This window comes from Solanum lycopersicum, chromosome 10 (genome assembly GCF_036512215.1).
Source record: "Solanum lycopersicum chromosome 10, SLM_r2.1".
NCBI lineage: Eukaryota > Viridiplantae > Streptophyta > Magnoliopsida > Solanales > Solanaceae > Solanum > Solanum lycopersicum.
The window spans coordinates 62,122,927-62,145,298 of NC_090809.1; the positions used below are offsets into that span (position 1 = coordinate 62,122,927).

At 34.3% G+C, this 22,372-nt stretch overlaps 1 long non-coding RNA gene across 1 annotated transcript; it reads left to right on the forward strand.

The window, feature by feature from the left end:
* The first annotated feature begins 9,652 nt into the window (after window positions 1-9,652).
* Window positions 9,653-21,953, forward strand: LOC138339046 (uncharacterized). Its single transcript, XR_011212072.1, has 3 exons — window positions 9,653-9,796; window positions 15,541-15,718; window positions 16,017-21,953. It is a non-coding gene; the product is annotated as an uncharacterized lncRNA (long non-coding RNA).
* The last annotated feature ends 419 nt before the right edge of the window (window positions 21,954-22,372 follow it).

Below are 22,372 nucleotides of genomic sequence, written 5' to 3' on the forward strand. Positions count from 1 at the left end.
CGATATGAAGGTGAATATCATATGGTGTACACATCGCCCGTCACACTGTGAGAGCTCCATGCCCAAAGTTATCACCTTATCTGCATAGGAGGGCACAAGGCAGAGCAACAAGATAGCTGGAAGGTACTAAATCACCTCCTTTGAACCAAAGTTTTCTTAACAAAAGCAAACTCAAAGCTCACATCCAAAATATAATATATGATTAAGAATGAATGAAAAAAAATTAACAGTATAACTTAAAATATAGGAGTGAACACCTTTGGACGAAAATGGATTTAATATGATAAAAGACAAGATCATCGAAAATAAGAAAATGTTATAATGCGGAGCAAAATGAAGTAAGCAAATATCAAATTTACACAAGGGGTGAATTTGTTCATTTGCATAACAAAATCCAACTTCCACAAAACTTGAGTTGCAGATTGACATAAGATCTGAAAACAGTCGTATATTACATGATTTTAGTATACAATCATGGCGCTGCCTACATTTAGCCTCGTCATCATCATATACAAAGCTTCGGTGTATGCAAACCGCCTCTTGAGTAAGCATGTTGGAGAACTTGATGACTGTCGAGTTTGTTGTTCACCTAGATAGTTTAATTATTAGAGAGCGGGCTGAACCTCGATCAAATCTGAGTTACCTGTTTTAGCCGTGTCAAGTGTCTGACAAGGAAGTTGGTGATTCAAATCACTCCTACAATTGTTCTCATCAAATACTGGACGCACAAGCTTCCTACGCTTGAATGGCTTATCAGCTGAATCCTTAGCCACTGCAATTTGAGAACTGTTTCCTTGTGCATTCTGAAGGACTGTGTGTTCATTAGCATTTGTCTCTTCTTCTTTGTTTAATTTAACAGTACTCTGTTCTGAAGTTCGATTCGTCTCCCTCCTGCGCTTGAAATCCACCATTCTGGTCTCTGCCAGAATATGGTTCATGGTTTCTTCAAGAACTTCATTTGCACTTTCTTTGAGAACTCTCATCATTGAATCAGCAGTCTGCTCTGCATCATTCTTGACAACTGAAGCATGTTTTCCTGACCTATTAGTTTCACCAGAACCAACTTTTCGGATAAATGGTTTACGGTTCAATGGCTTTTTTGGTACAATTTTCTGATCCTCGTATAACAAGTCCATGATTTCATCAACTGTTGTATCCATATAATGTTCATCGAAGCTCATACTATATAATCAAATTCTTGTTCTCTTGGCTTATGTACTTTAGGAGCCAAAGATAAGTGACTAAAAACACTTCTTCTGGAATTTCTGGAATCAGAATGAACAACTTTCGTCAATCTGTTGTTCTCGTATTCATCATTAACAACATCAGCTCCAGGTCTGTTGGCATAGTCAAGATTTGTCAAAACATTTCCTTGGAGCAACCAACTAGTGTTAGGAGAGCGAGATCTTCTTCCAACATGAGTTGCATCACTCCCTTGCCATATAACATGCTAATTACCAGAAAAGGAATTTCTAGCAATTGAACCAAGGGCAGCTTGAGATGAAAATCTCCAAGTTTCACCCTCATTACTATCATCCCTAGTTAACTGTGGAACAATAGATGCCCTTGAAATGAAGGCAGTTCTATAACCAAAAGAACCAGACCTATTTGGTTCCACCGACTCAGAAATTCCAACATTTATAAGAGGATTGCTGAACCCATCTTGCGAAAGCAGAACCATTTTTCCACCTTCAGAAGCTGATTCCAGGCCCCTCTTTGTGTCTGTCAGCACATTTTTCATTTGCTCCTTTACGCCTAGAAAGGAAGCATACATCCTCATCATCATCAGTGGACTCTTGATGATCAAACTCTCTTATGATTCCTGTACGAAACTTAGATTCATTTCCGCTTATCTCTCTTCTGAATAATCTACCATCTTTACGCATTCCTTTTTTCTTGTAGGGTGAGTTCACAAATTTCTAGAGGCAGCAAATTTCTGGAATTATGTGATCTCAAAAAGAAGCTTTCCATGTGCCACAGACACAACAATGAGTTATTCACTAACATATACTAACAGCAAAATCTTTTGTATGACTCAGAAAAACTTAGATCCTTCTTCAGTAGTCCTCTCACCGTCATTTTTTATGAAGTGTTTCTAACCATCATCAATTCCATTTCTTAACTTCATGAACAACCTGTCTTGAGGTTTACTAGACCAAGTTTAAGAATATCAGCTATGGGAAACAACAACCGAAAGAAAAATATTACAATCACATTGAAATAAAACTTCAGCAAATTGAATTCTTAAAAAAGAAAAAAAAATCAGCAAATTGAAGTTAATCTATTGCATTAGAGAAGGTAACTGTTTCTGCCGTCAACTGATAAACATCATCTTCACCCCGGGCATCATCTTCCACAACTTTCATATTACCATTCCTTATCTCTTCCTTACTCCTATTGAATTTCAACTCCAACAACTCGAAAACATCATTTTTCGCCAGCCCCGCCATCTTCTGTAACTCCAAAGCATCATTAACCAACTCAGATTTGTCAATTCAGACACTGATGGTAACCAGAAATGGGACTTACTTAAACTCATTTAACACAATCTTATCCCCTTTAGTCAATCCAGTATTCCCGGCTCCATCAGGATCCTGCAACATGGGATTATTATTTTGATTCAACTCCGCATCTTCAAGACTTCAACACTCTCAATTTCACCCAACATCATCCGATCCAAACGCGGCCTTAGATTCATCACTCTTAGACCCTAATCCTAACTTCATCCTCAATTCAAAATTAACGTAATCTTCCCATTCCTCAATCGGTCGTAGAAATACGTCGAGGAAACCCTAGGATGCTGATTGATGATTTCTTCATCGTCCTGTTCAGATTCATTGGATAAGAGGAACTCATCATCGTTACTGCTGTTTCTGTCAGCAACGTCGAGCTCGTCGATGCGGTCATCGGAGGAACGATAATCAGCGTCAGTTAAATCGTCGACGAGAGGGTTGTTCAGTGAAATGGTGTCGGAGATTTTCATTAAAATTAAAACGTCTTAATTTTAGTTAATAATGTGATTTTGTCATGTTTAGTTGGTCGAATTTTTCTGGAAAAACAAATAATTGCGAAGGCTAAGATCTTTCGTAGTGACTAGTGAGTGTGAACTCAAGTGTTTAATCAATATTACTCAATTTTATCTTGTTAATACTTTTCAGAATTTTCTAGTATATGGACACGTGCGTTGCACGTTACTTCATAACGATGAATAAAATGATAAATAATTTAACTTTTAAAAAAAATGTTTGTAATGTATAATTAACTTGAAGAATTTTTTTTATATTTAGTCCTTCCTTTATTATAATTTTGATATATAAATTATATATTTGTTTTAAAAGATAAAATAAAGTAGCAAAAACAAAAATGGAGGCCCACTATCTTATAATTAACTTTCTTAAAATGTCTTTTTTGTATCATAAAAATGTTGAAATTAAATTAATATTTATACATTTCAAGAAGATAAAATGTTTGACATTAATTCGTAAAAGATGAAATTCTCCTTCTCATTAAGTAGAATGCAATTAAGTAATTAAAATTTATAAATAAAAACTTATTAGAAGAAAATAACTAAGATTTAAAGTGCAATGATTCATATTTAAATTATGTAATTATACAAATAAAATATTAATATTTAATTAAATAAATCAGATTTTAATTTAATGAAGAGTCAAAATGACAATATTAGTATTCTTACAATTAAAAGTTTGTTGAAATATATTTTACATTTTTTTGTTAAAAAAATAATAGGAGTAATATTTGGTCAAAGGATAAAAAGATCTTCTAACTTCTTAAGCATTTTGGTGTATTATTTTTTCGACTTTGGAATTTGAATCTCATGATAATTTTAATGAAAATTGTCGAAAAACTATAGATTTTATCCACAAGTACATGTAAGAATGATTCTTTACAAATATTTAAAATTTAAAATGCAAAAATATAATTATTAATATTTGAAATTAGAATATCTCGTAAGCATTAATTGTTTTGCATGTCTTATACACTATTTTTATGATTGTATTTGTCTTATTTTCTATAGCAAAAAATACACCCTTCAATCAAATATATTCTTAAAACAAAATTACAAATACAAAGAAAAAGTATCATATATAGGAGCAAGTTTAGCATAACGCAACCAACGAAAAATAGAAAAATGGTAAGACAATCTTTTTTCTGTTTTTTCTTGATAATGCAAATTGAAACAAAGTTATAGTAATAAACATTTAACTTTTGACCATAAAAAATTAAAATATTTGGAAGACAAGTTAATGGAAGTGATATTGTACTACATAAATGGAGGGGTCTTACCATAGTTCTGATCTCGACAAATAAGTAAAAATAAATAAATACATCAAGCTTCGATATTTTAGTAATTAACATTCATTCCTATAATCACATTATGCCTTGTAATCTTGACACAAATCCTCTTGCCTTGAAATTTTCTTCACTTGATTAAAACTTCTCTAGTCTTCCACACACAAAATTTGTATCACACGTAAATCTTTTTATAAAAATAATATTAAAAGATTGTATTTATAGGAAAAAATGTAGCTTTGGAATATGAAGATTAAGTTACAAATTTGAAAGGTCAAGTGTTACAAAAATTAAAAACAAATATTAATAAGAACATAAATTAATCTAGAAGATAAACCATACACATGTATCTATTTAAAGGGTAAATATTTAAAGAAGATAAATTAAATTAGATATTTTAATTAAGAATTAATCTAAAGAAGTGCAAAAGTCATTAACATTTCTATTAAAATACTATAATTAAATATTTAAATTAAATAATTAAATATTTTTATATCATTTTAATTTGTAATAAGAGTAAAATTGTAATTCAACTTTTAACTTTTTTGGTTCCCTCTTATAATAATATATGATTAAAATAATTCAGAGTCAATCTTCAACGGATCACAAAATTTCAACGAATATACTCTCAAGGGTATGACTATCCCAATAAAGCGATTACATTGTCAAGTCTGAAGAAATATCATTTTAAAAACAATGTTTTATTGCCTCAAAATACAATATGTATCACTCTGCGTTAAGAAAATGGCTGTTAAGACATGCTTGACTTTTTTATTTGACCTAAAATAGGAGTACTCCCTCCGTTTTTAAATTGTCATATTGTGTCTTTCGAATTAATTTAATTAATTTTTAAAATTAAATTAGATTATATTAATTAGATATTTTGAATTAAAAGTTTAGATATTCAAAAATTATATAGATTTTATTATAAATTGCAATATTTTGCATAGGATGAGTTTATCCGTGTTTGTTTAGGATAAAATTATGGGATAATTTATCTCAAAAATATAGTGTTATGGAATTAATCTCGAAATAACTTATTTTCAATTCAAATAATCATAATTTTTTTTATATAGTTGGCAATGGATGCTCAGACAATTCACCTCGTCATTAATAAACCACCAAGAAAATATTGTCTCGCAAACATTTATATTGTGAATTGAGGTAGTGTAAGAGCAATCTCTTGTTGTAATAGTATTTGATGAATGTGTAAGTGGTTGGCTTACACATTTTATATCCTTGGAGTTTCGTCCTCGTTCAAATCAGTGCCCGATGTTGCATCTACTACTTCCTTCAGTTTTCCTCGTAAAAGAGAGTCGTCTTTGAAATCAAAGTTCACGACTAATCAGCCTATGAGAACTGATTCTTGTAAAGAGCATGAAAATAATAAGACTAATAACATGTCACATATTCTAACTCTGGAGAAACTAAATGGTCATTTGATCAAGTCTAAGTTGATGGTTGGTCAAGAAAATGGAATTAGCAGTTGCAATGGAGGTCCTATAAGAAGGTCACCTAATAGAGCAAGTGTAAGATACCAATCATTTTGGAAAGATATTGATCAAAACAATCAAGGATCATCATATAGGCATGTTAATTTCTCTCTTTCACTCTCCATAAATTATCATTAATAATATTGATTAGTAATGCTCAATATAACTTGTCTCATCTTGTTAACAATATTTTTCAGGATTGGTCAAAACAATTCAGAGTTGATCGTCAAGAGACCATCAAAATTCCAATGAATATACTCAGGGTTGGAACACACAAGACAATCACTTCAATAACACGACCAACTGGCCTTTTCACTAATTTGAGAGAGATATTTATTTTAAATGCCTAGTACATAAATAAGGTCTTGTAATTTTGATTTCATCATTTTTACTTTAGAACAATGTTTTGTTCCCTCAAATTACAATGTGTATCCAGTGCTTTTCATGATTGGAAGTGACATCTCTGTTATAAAAATGGTTGTTAAGTCATGCAGCTGTATATATGTCTTTGGAACAAAAAATGGATTCTATAAATATTATTAATCCTTTTATGTTTGATCATTCAATTTAGAGTTAGTTTTCTTTGGAACAAAAAATGGATTCTATAAATATTATTAATCCTTTTATGTTTGATCATTCAATTTAGAGTTAGTTTTTGTTATATCAAGTCAAATCCTATACATTAGGTGATTATTAATTATTTTCCTATTTTAGTCTCACTTATTTGATAAAATAGGTTATTTTGCGTGATTTTAAAATATAATAGAAAATTTTCTTATCATATCCAATAAAGTTCTACAAAGTGATTTTTAGTTATTTTCTATTTTAGTGTATAGAAAATTCAGTCATCGATCCCATTAGATATGTTAATTCTAAAAATTCATCCAAATATTATAATTTCATTATGTGTAGGTAGGTTCACCAAATTAATAGAATTTGGTGTGTTAAAGAGATGGCAGAATTAATGTTCCTTTCCCAGCATAACGAAATCACACCGGTGAATAACTTTCTGAGAAGAAAAAGGAAATGAGTAAGAACCTGTACTGCCATAAGAAAAATGAGTAGAAGCAAGGCATAAGGTTAAAGATGATCATACAGGTTTCTAGACAGGTCTATCATAAGATAATCATCATAATTCCATGGTAAACTCAGGGAGGTCAAGATGATTTTCAAGAATTTTGGCCTAAGTAGTGCTGGAGATGGACAGATACATAGCAAAGCTACATTAATACTTAAGGGCCTTAATATATATACAGTCAAATTAATAAAATTCAAGACACATGTTCGGTATGTTGTAGGCAAAATGAAACTTTTAGATGAAATAATAGTGCTACTCATTTATCAGGGATTAGGCGATATATCTATTGCTTTTCCCAGCAGCAATCGTTAAAAATTAGATCTAAACTTTCATAAATATATGGGTAAAATGATTAAATCTAAATTAATTTATATTTATTTTAACTACGTTTAAAGAATGGTTATAAAAAAATGAAAATAAGGAGGTAGACGTAATATCATAAACCACAAGAAAGGTGAGTGTTATAGAGCGAAACCTAGAGGAAGATCTTTGAAATTTGATAAATGGGATATAAAGAGAATGGTGTGTACTCAATTCTCACACTCCCTACTTAGATAGTAAAAGTTAGAGATGTTATTTTTGATAGCTCCTTGGCTTAAGAAAAAAAACACAAGCGAAGAAATTGAGGAAAAATACTAAATTACAAGACATGACAATATTGTGAAAACACAACAACAATAACTATGATTATAAGATAATACTATAATTGATGTAAAAAAAAAATACTAACGAATATTGAAGAAACAGAAGCTACAAGAGTAATACTATAGTATGAAACAAACGAGACAGTACAAACTGCCTACCATTTTTATCTTTTGATTTATGTTTTTCATAAACTTAATTCTGTTATGTCCTTGGTAAGTTGAACATATGTAACATCTTGTCAATACTTCTTCTGTCTATCTCTACCTTTTCTGAAACCATCCATTGTGAACATCTCACATCTTTTCAGTAGGAGATCAGTACATCTTCTCTTCACATGTCTAAACCATCTCAGTCAAACCTCCTATATTTGGTTGTGCATATCTTCATTTCTAGTCTTATCTTTCCTATTATGTTCACACGTCCATCTCATCTTCCTCTTTTTCATAACTTTCATATTTTGAAAAGAGTTTGATTCACCAATACTCCGCTCCATACAACATAGTATGTTTAACCATTATTTTGTAACTTTTAAGTTTAAGTGACACATTTTGTCACAAAAAATTTAGATATGAGCCTCCATTTCATTCATCCTACCAATACGATGTGTGGTATCACCGTTAATATCCATATTACCTTTGATATAGACCTAATTTACTTAAAAATTTCTTTCTTTTGGATGATATGGGTATCAATTCTCACTTCTATGGTAACTTCATGTATTACATCACTTAACTTGCACTTGAAATGTTATGCCTTGAGTTTGTTTGACATAAACACTTTAGACTTCACGGTTTGTCTATATACGTCCATCTTAGTATATATTAACTTTGTCCGAGTCTCGTTAATTAAAATTATCTCATTTGCAAATAACATATATTATGACATCTCGTCCTAAATTTATCGCATATATACGTCTATCGCCAAGACAAAATATACACTATTAAATAATAATGAACAATTAGGCACTAGTGTCTACGATGTCTTTCATTTAAGATAGGTAAAAGTGTCAAAGATACTTGTGAAAAAATTAAAAATGGACCAATTTTACCGTTCGTTAATTTATTTGCTCAAAAATATTTTTGTTCTTACGTTTTTTTTACTCAAATACGCACATTAACTAAGAAAATAGCTAAAAAAACACCCCTTTTAATCAATGTCTGATAAAGTATATATATATATATATATATATATATATATATATATATATATATATATATATATATATAATGATCTAATTTTGTCCCAAATGCTCTTAATTGTAAAGACTTCAGCAAATGTTTATATTGTAGTTTGTGAGATGAATTTGACTATTTTAGATGTCAATTTTATGCTTTATATAAAGTTTAATTACTTGTGTTAATTCTCCAATTAAATAATTATTCTACTGCTCTTTTTTTTTTTCCATAACCATCACATCACTAGTCTTCGACGGTAACTTGTGATGACATATCAAATTATAATAGAATTTAATTATATCAATTTTAGAATCCGTGAAACAGATTTATTTTATTAATTCAGAAAATAATTTCAAATAGTCATGTAAGTAAGATATGTGATATCATGTTTAGAAATAAAAATTCATACACCTAATATATAAGAAAACAAAAGACCCCGTCCACCTGCCTATTTCGAATAGTTCAAAGGATAAATTTGTCTATTTTTCTTTTGTTTTAAAATATCCGTTAATAATAATAGTTATTTTGAACTTAATAATATAAAACTGAAATTATTTTTGACCAAAAAACATAATGATAAATTAACCTATTTTAAATAAGTTTAGGGATTTATTGTACATTTTCCTTTAAAAAAAATATATATATACATCAAACGTTTCATATATATTCAAATAAATATATTTGATAATGTAAATAATTTTGGCATTTTTAATGTATTTAGCTCATTATAATGTAATAGTATTTCGTAGTAAATGAAAATATTATTTTAAATTATAATTCATAGAATATATAGTATGAGATTAATGTTCTGAATTGTGGGATTATCTTTGTCATTTTAGTGAATTTTAATTTAATCCATATATAATTGAAAAGAGTGAAAAAAGTAAAATAAAAAAAAAGAGCTGAGAGGTTAAGTTGTATCATTTACAAAATATGAGGGAGTTGGTTGCAATTAAAATAGGGGTCCCATCACAAGTAACTTTCGCTCAAAATATTCTTTCCTTCTCTTCTAAACCAAAGTACCAAACTAATCTCCTCTATTGATTACTCAATATCTCCGCACTAATCTTCTGCAACTTCCATTTCAATTTCAGGTACTTCATATTGTGTTTTTTTAGTTAATGATCTGCTTAATATTGTAACTGTTGAGTTGCTTACTTGTTTTTTCAACATTAACTTCAAAAATTAGTAGAAACAACTATTTTTTTTGTTATTTATTATGCATTTGCACCGCCACATTCTATGTGATCAATAATTATTTGTTATTATGATAATTGTTCATAAGTTTCTATTTTTTGTTAAAATGCTTTGGTTTCTGGTCTGGATGAACTGCTCTGTTTGATGAAAATTGTGAACAGATCTGTGTGGTTTGTGTGTCTTACTATTTAGTTTAGTTCTGCTAGTTATTATTAGAGTTGCATTTGTGAAATGAAACCTAAAGCAGCTCCCTCCAAAAAAAGTAGTTGTGAATTTGTTTGGGTTATTTTAGTCTCCGCTAGTGGTTTATCCGGGTCGGCTCAAGCGAATGAGTGGCCTAATCGAGCGTTTAATTGGGGTCTAAATTTTAATATATATAATATTTTTTATTTGAAGTCTATTTTTCTAGTCTGTTGAGATGGAAAGTTATTAGTTATTTTTTATAATCGATTTCTTCTAATAATTCTTTATCAATGATTGTATAGTCAACCATTAATCTTTCTCGAGACATTGTTAATCTTATTTAAGATTTTATCAAATTTAGTTTTGATTTTTTTTTAAAGCTAAGGCATCATTTACAAGTTACAAGGACATTTAAGAAATAATCAATTATTTTTATTTGATTCATTATATTAATTTGAATATTTTCTTCTACTTGTACTACTTTTCTCTAACACTTTTGATTCAGAAATGTGTGTAGACATCTACATTTCAAGGAACATTCAAGGTTAAATCTATGTTCTTTAAAATTCTCGTTATCTAATGATCTCAATTTTTATGCTTCAAATTGTTGAAATCTATTTTGAAGTAACAAAAGGTTTGGTCAAAAATAATCATCTCTAAATTTTTTGAATAAATTATAGTATAATTTCTTTCCTTTTATACTTCTTTTACTTTCTACTAAAAGTACTATCATTAACCCCCAAATCCCAATCTAAATAACAAGCCTTACTAGCAGTCTTTAGAGCTAGCCCTGGCTCTACCCATTAGTCTTGTTCATTTCCCAGAACTGCTCTTTTGTTAATTTGGTCGTCTTGTTAGTTACTAATAGAGGATGCACTGGTGTCAATATTTGTTATTTAAGGCTTCATATATCTATATGTTATGGGTGTGTTCGTTACAGAGGAAAATAAATGAACAAAAACTATCCTTCAAATATTTTGATCAGTGAGGCTTAATAAGGCTATATTAGGACTTAACCTTTTCTTTTGCAAGTACGTGGCTCTAGAAACTACCAAAAGGAAACCCTCAATATGTAGGTTGTACAGAGATTAATTTTGTATACCCTGCTTGTCATATCCTGGTGTCGCGACCTAACAACTCTTTTGGGATTTCGAGTTTTTTTTGGAGTCGCCACCTAACGAATTAAGGTGCGTTAGGGCACCTATCTATCCTAACTAAGTCCAACTAAGGTCAACGGGCCAGAGATTAGGGTAAGGGTTCAAATTACCTCGAGGGGAAGGTGTTAGGCATCCCTCGAGGTCCACAAGTGTGGGTCCCGACCGTATCTCATGCAATCTATGTGGGGGTACAAGTAGCAATCAAAGTCGTTTATTAATTTATTTAATCTTACTAAGTGATAATAAATACGAAACAATTAAGACTATTATTCTTATTTATTTAGATATGTAAAGCTAGGTGATGACAATAAATAAACAATTAAGCTCATTTTATTTATTTTGACATACGACACATGTTATAGACAAAATTGGCAATTATTAAGCAATTAGTATGTGCAAAAGTAAAGTTAAAAAATTGATAAGTTTATGAGTAGGAATTTTTATTTTTAAAAAAAATGTTTGTTTCTTTATAGGGATGATGCCACGATATTATTGATCGTGCTCCTCCACCATAGAAACAATTTTGATTTGAGGTCGGTCTAAAAAATAGTTATGTTTTGAAAAATGATTTTAAAAGATTTAGTTCACACGTAGGCACACATAAATGCACATAATTCTTTTGAAATTCATGGGTAGGTGGTACTTCCGAGGATGCGTCGGTTTAAAAATTGGAACTAGACCTCATAGTTCCTTTGACTTTCCCACTAACGATAGGTTAGGAGATAGTACTTTATTTTAAAAATAATGTCACAATCAATCCAAAATTTCAAAGGAAGATTGAATAATGACTTTTAAGAAAATTATGTTGCAAAACCTTATAAGTACTAAAACTAGTAGAACATTAAGATGGTAAATTTATTAAATGCAAAGGTTTTAAGACGAAGCCAAATAATTTGTTAGATGCATGACATGATTTAGCATCATAAAAATTTAAGAAAATAACATATTGCAAAAATCTTCATTTTTATGAATATGTTAAGAGTTTATTTACAAGCCTATAGACATGATTTCTAGGTGTAAAAAGTAACACATATATGCATAATTTGTAAATGGTATGAACAAATTAAACCTTAGACATGGTTTCTACATGATAAGACAAATGAGAATTTATAATATTTTAACATCTAACAACCTACTAGATTTATCAAGATTTGATTTTAACATTTTAAAAATTAATGGATTCTAGTTCTTATTTTTTAAGACTTGTTAACAAAACGTCAAGCAAACTGAAAATTGATTAGATTATAACACCTACAAATATCAAATCTATGTGGTTAAAGACAAACCTATAGACATGATTTCTAAAATAATGAGCAAGTAAGCATATAAATCCCCCTCCCCTAGACGACCCCCAAATAACTTTATTATATGATCTTTAGGGTTACAATTGTTACATCATTCAAATAAATAAAATAGCGAAAAAAATAAAAAAATATATATATATATGTATATACATTCAAACAAATAAACAAATCCTTCTTCAGTTAATCTTCAACTTGAACCTCAAATATGAAACCTGTCAAAGTAATTAAATAACTACACAAGTAATCACACTTGTTAGTTAAGGTGAGACAATATGCAATCGTTTAATGACGGATTCTATATAAAAACAGACAATGGTTTACACAAATATGTGAATATGAAAATAGTATGAATGTTAAGAATACTAACCTGTTAAACAAAACGAGATGATTCACCTTTTACTCGAACAAAGTAGGAAAATAGCGAAGAAAAAGCACTTGAATATTCACCGAAATATTAATGTTGTTTAAAAGTAGCAAAAGAGCAATGAGAGGAGGGAGAGTGATGAGAGAAATTTTTTTGGTTGAGAGTGAATGGTCTTGAATGAATAAAAGGAGTCTCTTTATATAGTAGAGGAGGGGGGAACAAATAAGGCAAATAAAATTTAAAAGAATCAATTATAATACAATTTTCCTTATTTTAAAGGATATCCTAATCAGAAAAAGTATGTTAATATTTCAATACCAAATATAAACAAGTAAGAAAAATAAAATAAGAAGAGTAATATTTTCCTTAAATAAAGAAGAGCCAAAAATCATTTTACCATATATGAATCAGTTTAAAGCCTTATTACCCAAACAAATCAAATAAGGATATTCAGTATATTAGTAATATACACAAATTGACAGAATTTAAGAAAAGGACTAATTAAGGAATCAATTAAATATTTTTACTTCCAATCAGATTTTTAAAATAGCTAATATTATTCTACAAAATAACATAAGGAAGATAAATAAGGTTGTCATAGATCAAACCAAATATTTATACAAAAGAGGGATTGGTTATATTTCTAAATAAGAGAGCATGAAACAACTATTTTTTAAGTGAATAAATATTTTTTCAAAGACCAAACAAGTAAAAAAAAAAAAAAATTGCTAATTTTACTGAATGACCTAAAACTTAACTTAAGCTTATTATAACATGTATGAAAAGTGATAGAATAACATACTTACAATTAGCAACATTCATGAAAAATAAAATATCCAAATAAACATTGATCCTTTATCGAATAATCTACAAGCTAGATTTACAAATTAACAAATAAGGGGAACAATAGGCAAGGATCGAAATTAATGGACAGATTCTAAACCAACTTAGTGAACTAGACACTAGAAAATTAACATAAACAACAATTAGATAATTTTCAATACTAAAAATTTAACTATACGGATCAACGCATATTTCAAACGTCATAAGTTATGATAAACATATTAGAAGAATAGCAACATGTGATCAAACCCAGAAAAAAATAAATTGGATAAACAAAATAATAATTAATTAAAAAAAAATACCAAAGACTGATCTGTTGAGATCAGTCATATGACCCAAGACCCGGATATCGTCGGAGCTTGCTGTTGGAGCAATTGCCGGAGTTTACTGCCTGCTGGTGGCGGCTCATTGTCGACTGTTGTTGGTCGATGGAAGCTTGCTGTCGGCTGTTGTTAGTCGTTCCCCAAAGGTTGGTAGCTGTTGCTCCTCACCAAAACTCCCTATGGAGAAGAGAGGGGAGGGAGAACGAAAGAAGACGAGAGGCAGGAAGCGGAGGAGAGAGGAGCGTCGCCGCACCAGTTGCTCGCCATGGCTACTGGTTAGAGCAGTTGCTGCTGCGACTTGAAGCTGCTGCTGTCGCGCCTCTCCAGGTGCTGCTGTTGCGCGGTGACTGTCGCCGGCCTGCAAAAGAAGAAGGAGAAGAGAAGAGGGGCGAGAGGGAGAAGAGAAGAGGGATGAGGGGGAAACGAAGGAGAGGGAAGGGGAGAGAAGCGAGAAGGTGAGGAGAGGAGAGAGAAGAGCAGCGGTGCTGCTTGGCTTCCGTCCGGCAGTCTCCTCGCCGGGAAAAATGGAAGAGAGGGAGAAAGGCGACTGGAGAGGGGGAGAGAGGGGCGAAGAGAGAGAGAGAGAGGGGGAAGAGGCGGTTGAAAGAGAGGGGGGGAGTAGAAATTTTAGGTTTTGATTTTTTTTTTTTTTTTTAGTGTGTTGGAATCAAGAAGAAAAGGGAATTTAATCACAACCGTCGATTAGATAGAGATGGAGGGTTAGGATTAGATCTAGGAATTAATTAAGATGGACGGATGAGATCAAAAGATGATTTCTTGAAATAAGATGAGTTAGATACGGAATGGCTAAAATTGCAATAACATTTGGCTAGAATTGGAATGAAAGAGAGGCTATGATTGTAATAAAACTCTAATTCATGTGGCTAGAATTGGAAGAAATTGGAATAGAATAGGCTAGAATTTAAATTTAAGGAAAGTGTAGGAATTACTATTTAATTAAAATACTACATATATTAAAATATTTTTTATGTAATTGAAAATCATTTAAATTTTAACATTTGAAATTCATTAATAATTTTAAAATATTTTAATAATATTTACGATAATTTTATAGAATAAAACATACTAAAATATATGACTTTCAAGCAAAGTCGATTAAAAATTCTAAAATTTAAAATACGTATTCAATCGAATAGTATTTCTAAGAAAGTTCAAAGGTCGGTCAAAATTGGGTGTCAACACCTGGAATCTAGCATCATAGTCATACAACTGACAAAGTTATCCTGGGGATGTTTCATGTTTGATTTCCGACCCATAGCAATGTTGCCTATATGTTCAGATTCTGACCATCTTGATCTTTCTTTTTCCTTTGCTCCATGGAGTAACATGTATTCTTGTACTTTCTGTTTGAACTATACTGATATTTGCACCTGATGTCTTTTTCTTGCACAAATAATGACAACATAGATGTTTCTTAGTGACAACCATCTTGTTGAATTTCTACAGAATGGCCATGCAAACTGTAGCTCAACCTTCTGCTCAAGTCGTTGGAAATACTTTTGTTGAGCAGTATTATCAAATTCAGCATCACTCCCCTGAGTCAGTGTACCGATTCTACCAGGATTCAAGTGTCTTGAGTCGCCCAGATGCTAATGGCGTGATGACATCGGTGACAACAATGAAAGTGAGTATAAGTAGAACTAATTTGTTTACTTTTATGATATGTAATGTGCTGGAAGGTGTTGGGCAAGCGGAACTATCATTTAAGTCTAACGATCTATCTGTCATTGACCCCAAAACCAAGCCAAAAACTCTAGAAGTTTTTGACGACCAAGTTTTTCATCTACTAACTCATGCTTATTTCTTGTACGAATCTATCTTCTTGTATTTTTTTTTTGGTCTGTTGAGGAAAATACAAATGGTATTAGGAGGAATAGACACTCCTGCCTCTTTCACCCAACGATGCGATTAAACTTTTTCAGGTTCCACCATCAATTCTAGTTCACCCTAAAGTGGTAAGGGTGGAGGGGAAGCAATATCAGAACAACCACAAGCATTACAAAGCAGCGAGACATGAAAAATAGGATGTATCGTAGATGTTTGAAGCAGCTGCAATTCATAAGAAAGAGGACCAACTCTGCAAACAATTTTGTATGTTCCAAAATATCGAGGTGAAAGGTTCTCATTAAGACGTTTGACTGAACTCTTCTGCCGATAAGGACACAAATGAAGGAAAACAGCATCACCCACATTAAAAGATAAGTTGCTCCGCTTGGAATCATCTTGAGTCTTCATTCTAGATTGAGCCTTCATCGAATGGAATGCAGTATCTCTAACATTTGATCTCGTCCCACGAGCTGCTGTTCAAGTTCAACAATTTTAGTTTCTTCATGAACAAAGGGATGCAAGAGTGGTGGTTCCCTCCAGTACATAATCTGGAAAGGAGTCATATTGGCTGAAGAGCGGTATCCACTGTTGAAAGAGTATTCAGCCCAAGAAAGATATTGAAGCCATGATTTTGGCTTGCCATGAGCAAAACAACGCAAGTAAGTTTCAAGGCTTCGATTGACCACATTTGTGTTTGACCGTCAGATTGGGGGTGATATGAAGTACGCATACAAAGACGAGTGCGACTAAGGCAAAAAAGTTCCTGCAAAAATGCACTTGTGAAGACAACATCACGATCTGAAAGAATGGAGCGAGGTAAACCGTGCAACCTGACAATTTCCTTACAGAAAACCCCAAACTCTGTTTTAGCGGTAAAGGGATGAGATAAAGCAAGAAAATGGTTGTGTTTACCTAAACCTGTCAACCACCACAAAAATAGCATCAAAGCCATTAGAAGGAGGAAGTCCAACAATGAAATCAAGGGAGATATCCTCCAAAATTTTGTTAGAAACGGGTAAAGGCTGTTAGAGACTAGCTGGAGCTAGCGTTTCATATTTATGTTGCTGGCATATCAAACAATTTTGGACAAACAACTGAACATCATGCTTCAAACAAGGCCAGAAAAAAATTACGGATAACCTTTTGAGAGTTTTCAAGTATTCTTTGTGCCCTCTTGTTGGAGAATCATGTACTGTGCTAAAATTTTGGCTTTGAGCTCAGGATAATCAGGAATAACCAACCAAGATTCGTTATAAATATGGTAAGGAGATAACAAGAAATCAGGATGAATTAGTGGATTAGAAGAAAGTTGATCTCATATCTATTTAGTATATGGATCAACTTCAGTTGCTTTTTTCAAATCAATGAAATCTAATGGAATAGGCATTACCAAAGTAAAAAAAATCAGCATGTTGAGGGTGACGAGATTAAGGCATCAACTCCTTTGATTTCACTTCCTGACTTATAGACAATAGTGAAATCAAAAGGTAATAATTTAAACAACAAACGTTGTTCAGCAGTAGTCACCCGCTAATGCAAGAGATACTTTAGGCAAGACTGGTCAGTAGTGGCAATAAAATGCCGACCCAAAAGATAATGCTTCCATTTTTGCAATGCAAGGACCAAGGCCAGCTATGCACGATCATAAGTAGATTTGTAGAAAAGGAAAATCCCTTGCTGAAATAGGCTACTGGATAACACTAGTGCAGTAAAATAGCCCCAATCCATTAGATGAAGCATAACACTCAACTGTAAACTTTTGAGTAAAGTTGGGAAGGCGAAGCACCGGTACTGATGTCAAGATCCTCTTTAAATTTTGGAAAACCTCTTCCTCTTTTGCATGCCAGGAAAAAGCATCTTTCTTGGTCAATTTTAGAAAAAATTGTGGCTCCATGTAATTCGTTTTAACAACTCATCAATATTGGGAATGGGTATGTGTCTGGGGCAGTGATTTTGTTTAGGCTACAGTAACCCACACAAATCTGCCAAGAGTTATCTTTCTTTTACACTAGCAGAACTGGCTAGCAAAGGGACTTGAACTAGGACGTATGAAACCAAATTTTAATAAAGCTGCAACTTGGTTCTCAATTTCAGTATTTTGACCATGTGGGCAATGGTAAGGTCATGTGGGTAATGGTAAGGTCTGATGTTTGGAGGTTAGAATTTGGTAGCAGAGGAATAACATGAGAATGTGCTCTAAATGGTGGAAGAGATGTTGGTTCAGAAAGCACAACTGAAATTAATCTAGAAGTGTTTGGATTGGATACATGGACCTTCTGATAGCATGTTAAAGATTGGAGAGAAGCTGTGGCTGAATCTGTTGATCTCAAGCATTGCAATTTGTAATGTTTCCCTTGCCAATGGAAACTTATGAACATATCCTTCTAGTTAGCTTGAATTGTCGTGAGTAGCCAACAATTTGATACCAAAAACCAAATCATCCCCTCCAATTACAAAAGGGTAGTAATCTTGAATTGAATTTGAAGATTCTGGGCAAACTTTTTTGCAGCATATGATGTACTCATTCCCTATTTACACACCGAATGTTAGAACTATTTCTACTGGTAAATTATGCTCTTTCACATTTCACGATGGATTCAACAACAAAATTATGTGTGGGACCACTATCTTTTAGTATTAAAACCTTTCTATGGTTGATCTCACCCTGAAGCTTCATTGTAGCATCAATTGACTGTCCCAAAATGGCATTGAATGAAATTTCAGCAATGTCTGTTTCTTGAGGGTTATCACCAACTACTACATTGACCTCATCAACTTCTTCCAATTGATCTTCTCTGGTAATCTCCATGCGAGATAGTTTTGCAGATTTGCATCTGACCGGGTGCAAATTTCTCATGGAAAAGATAACAAAGTCCTTGTGCCATAAGATTTCTCCTCAGTTCCCATGTCCGCATTTGAAGAGGTTGGGAAACAACTGGGTTGGAAGAAACATTGCTGCGTGGATTGTGATGTGTAGAGGAAGAATTGTTTTGGGTGTTTCTATAGAATTCAATGGTTGTACAATGAGTTTGTTGATTGGGGTCCAGTTAGGCACTCTATTGCTTCGAGTTGGACCTAATTTATTTTCAAATTCAAGTGCCAAACTCATAGTCCCGTAAACTGTTCTAGGTTTATAATCCTAACATTGGATTTAAGTTCCTCTTTCAACCCATTCAAGGACACTCCTAAGAGACAATGATCCAGCCAGTTTATGACCCTAGACCAATGTTTTGCAAATTCTTGATGATACCGCAGTATAAAACCCATTTGTTGAATGTTACAAAGGTGCTTGTCGGGATTTTGAAACTCTGCAGGACCATAATTTTCTTGCAATGCTTTTTAACAAGTTCTTCCCAATAAAGTAAAGTTAGCTTACGATTTATCCAGGAAAAGAGATCCAGAGCATCATCCCCTTCCAAATACATCACTACAATGTCAACTTAATGTTCCTCTTGAGTTTATCAATAGCAGAAATAATTTTCTACTTTCAAAATCCATCCTCATCGATGTATATAGCACACCATTTTTTGGGTGATCCGAATTCCAACGTAAAAAATGCCAAATTATTTCGTGGACGTCCGTCAAGACCATGTCGATGCATACGGTTGGCCATCACGGTTTGTCCGGCCCATTTGGAGGGTCAAACGAGCCCCGAAGCGAGCATACGCCTCATTTCGACGATTTTCGTGTGCTATAGCACACCATTTTTTGGGTGATCCGGATTCCAACGTCAAAAATGCCAAATTTTTTCGTGGACGTCCGTCAAGACCTTGTCTATGCATACGGTTGGCCATCACGGTTTTTCCGGCCTATTTGGAGGGTCAAACGAGCCCCGAAGCGAGCATACGCCTCATTTCGACGATTTTTGTGTGCTATAGCACACCATTTTTTGGTTGATCCGGATTCCGACGTCAAAAATGCCAAAAAATTTTCGTGGACGTCCGTCAAGACTATGCATACGGTAGCCCATCACGGCTTGTCCGGCCCATTTGGAGGGTCAGACGAGCCCCGAAGCGAGCATACGCCTCATTTCGATGATTTTCATGTGCTATAGCACACCATTTTTTGGGTGATCCAGATTCCGACGTCAAAGATGCCAAATTTTTTCGTAGACGTCCGTCAAGACCTTGTCTATGCATACGGTTGGCCATCACGGCTTGTCCGGCCCATTTGGAGGGTCAAACGAGCCCCGAAGCGAGCATATGCCTCATTTCGATGATTTTCATGTGCTATAGCACACCATTTTTTGGGTGATCCAGATTCCGACGTCACAAATGCCAAATTTTTTCGTGGACGTCCGTCAAGACCTTGTCTATGCATACGGTTGGCCATCACGGCATGTCCGGCCAATTTGGAGGGTCAAACGAGCCCCGAAGCGAGCATACGCCTCATTTCGACGATTTTCGTGTGTTATAGCACACCATTTTTTGGGTGATCCGGATTCCGACGTCACAAATGCAAAATTTTTTCGTGGACGTCCGTCAAGACCTTGTCTATGCATACGGTTGGCCATCACGGCTTGTCCGGCCAATTTGGAGGGTCAAACGAGCCCCGAAGCGAGCATACGACTCATTTCGACGATTTTCGTGTGCTATAGCACACCATTTTTTGGGTGATCCGGATTTCGACGTCAAAAATGCCAAATTTTTTTCATGGACGTCCGTCAAGACCTTGTCTATGCATATGGTTTTCCATCACGGCTTTTTCGGCCCATTTGGGGGGTCAACCGAGCTCCGAAGCGAGCATACACACCATTTTTTGGGTGATCCGGATTCCGACGTCAAAAATGCCAAATTTTTTCGTGGACGTCCGTCAAGACCTTGTCTATGCATACGGTTGGCCATCACGGTTTGTCCGGCCCACTTGGAGGGTCAAACGATCCCCGAAGCGAGCATATGGCTCATTTCGACGATTTTCGTGTGCTATAGCACATCATTTTTTGGGTGATCCGGATTCCGACGTCAATAATGCCAAATTTTTTCGTGGACGTCCGTCAAGACCTTGTCTATGCATACGGTTGGCCATCACGGTTTGTCCGGCCTATTTGGAGGGTCGAACGAGCTCCGAAGCGAGCATACGCCTCATTTCGACGATTTTCGTGTGCTATAGCACACCATTTTTTGGGTGATCCGGATTCCGACGTCAAAAATGCCAAATTTTTTCGTGGACGTCCGTCAAGACCTTGTCTATGCATATGGTTGGCCATCACGGCTTGTCCGGCCCATTTGGACGGTCAAACGAGCCCCGAAGTGAGCATATGCCTCATTTCGATGATTTTCGTGTGCTATAGCACACCATTTTTTGGGTGATCCGGATTCCGACGTCAAAAATGCCAAATTTTTTCGTGGACATCCGTCAAGACCTTATCTATGTATACGGTTGGCCATCACAGCTTTTCCGGCCCATTTGGAGGGTCAAACGAGCCCCGAAGCGAGCAAACGCCTCATTTCGACGATTTTCGTGTGCTATAGCACACCATTTTTTGGGTGATCCGGATTCCGACGTCAAAAATGCTAAATTTTTTCGTGGACGTCCGTCAAGACCTTGTCTATGCATACGGTTGGCCATCACAGCTTGTCCGGCCCTTTTGGAGGGTCAAACGAGCCCTGAAGCGAGCATACGCCTCATTTCGACGATTTTCGTGTGCTATAGCACACCATTTTTGGGTGATACGGATTACGACATTTAAAATGCCAAATTTTTTCGTGGACGTCCGTCAAGACCTTGTCTATGCATTCGGTTTGCCATCACGGCTTGTCCGGCCAATTTGGAGGGTCAAACGAGCCCCGAAGCGAGCATATGGCTCATTTCGACGATTTTCGTGTGCTATAGCACATCATTTTTTGGGTGATCCGGATTCCGACGTCAATAATGCCAAATTTTTTCGTGGACGTCCGTCAAGACCTTGTCTATGCATACGGTTGGCCATCACGGTTTGTCTGGCCTATTTGGAGGGTCGAACGAGCTCCGAAGCGAGCATACGCCTCATTTCGACGATTTTCGTGTGCTATAGCACACCATTTTTTGGGTGATCCGGATTCCGACGTCAAAAATGCCAAATTTTTTCGTGGACGTCCGTCAAGACCTTGTCTATGCATATGGTTGGCCATCACGGCTTGTCTGGCCCATTTGGACGGTCAAACGAGCCCCGAAGTGAGCATATGCCTCATTTCGATGATTTTCGTGTGCTATAGCACACCATTTTTTGGGTGATCCGGATTCCGACGTCAAAAATGCCAAATTTTTTCGTGGACATCCGTCAAGACCTTATCTATGTATACGGTTGGCCATCACAGCTTTTCCGGCCCATTTGGAGGGTCAAACGAGCCCCGAAGCGAGCAAACGCCTCATTTCGACGATTTTCGTGTGCTATAGCACACCATTTTTTGGGTGATCCAGATTCCGACGTCAAAAATGCCAAATTTTTTCGTGGACGTCCTTCAAGACCTTG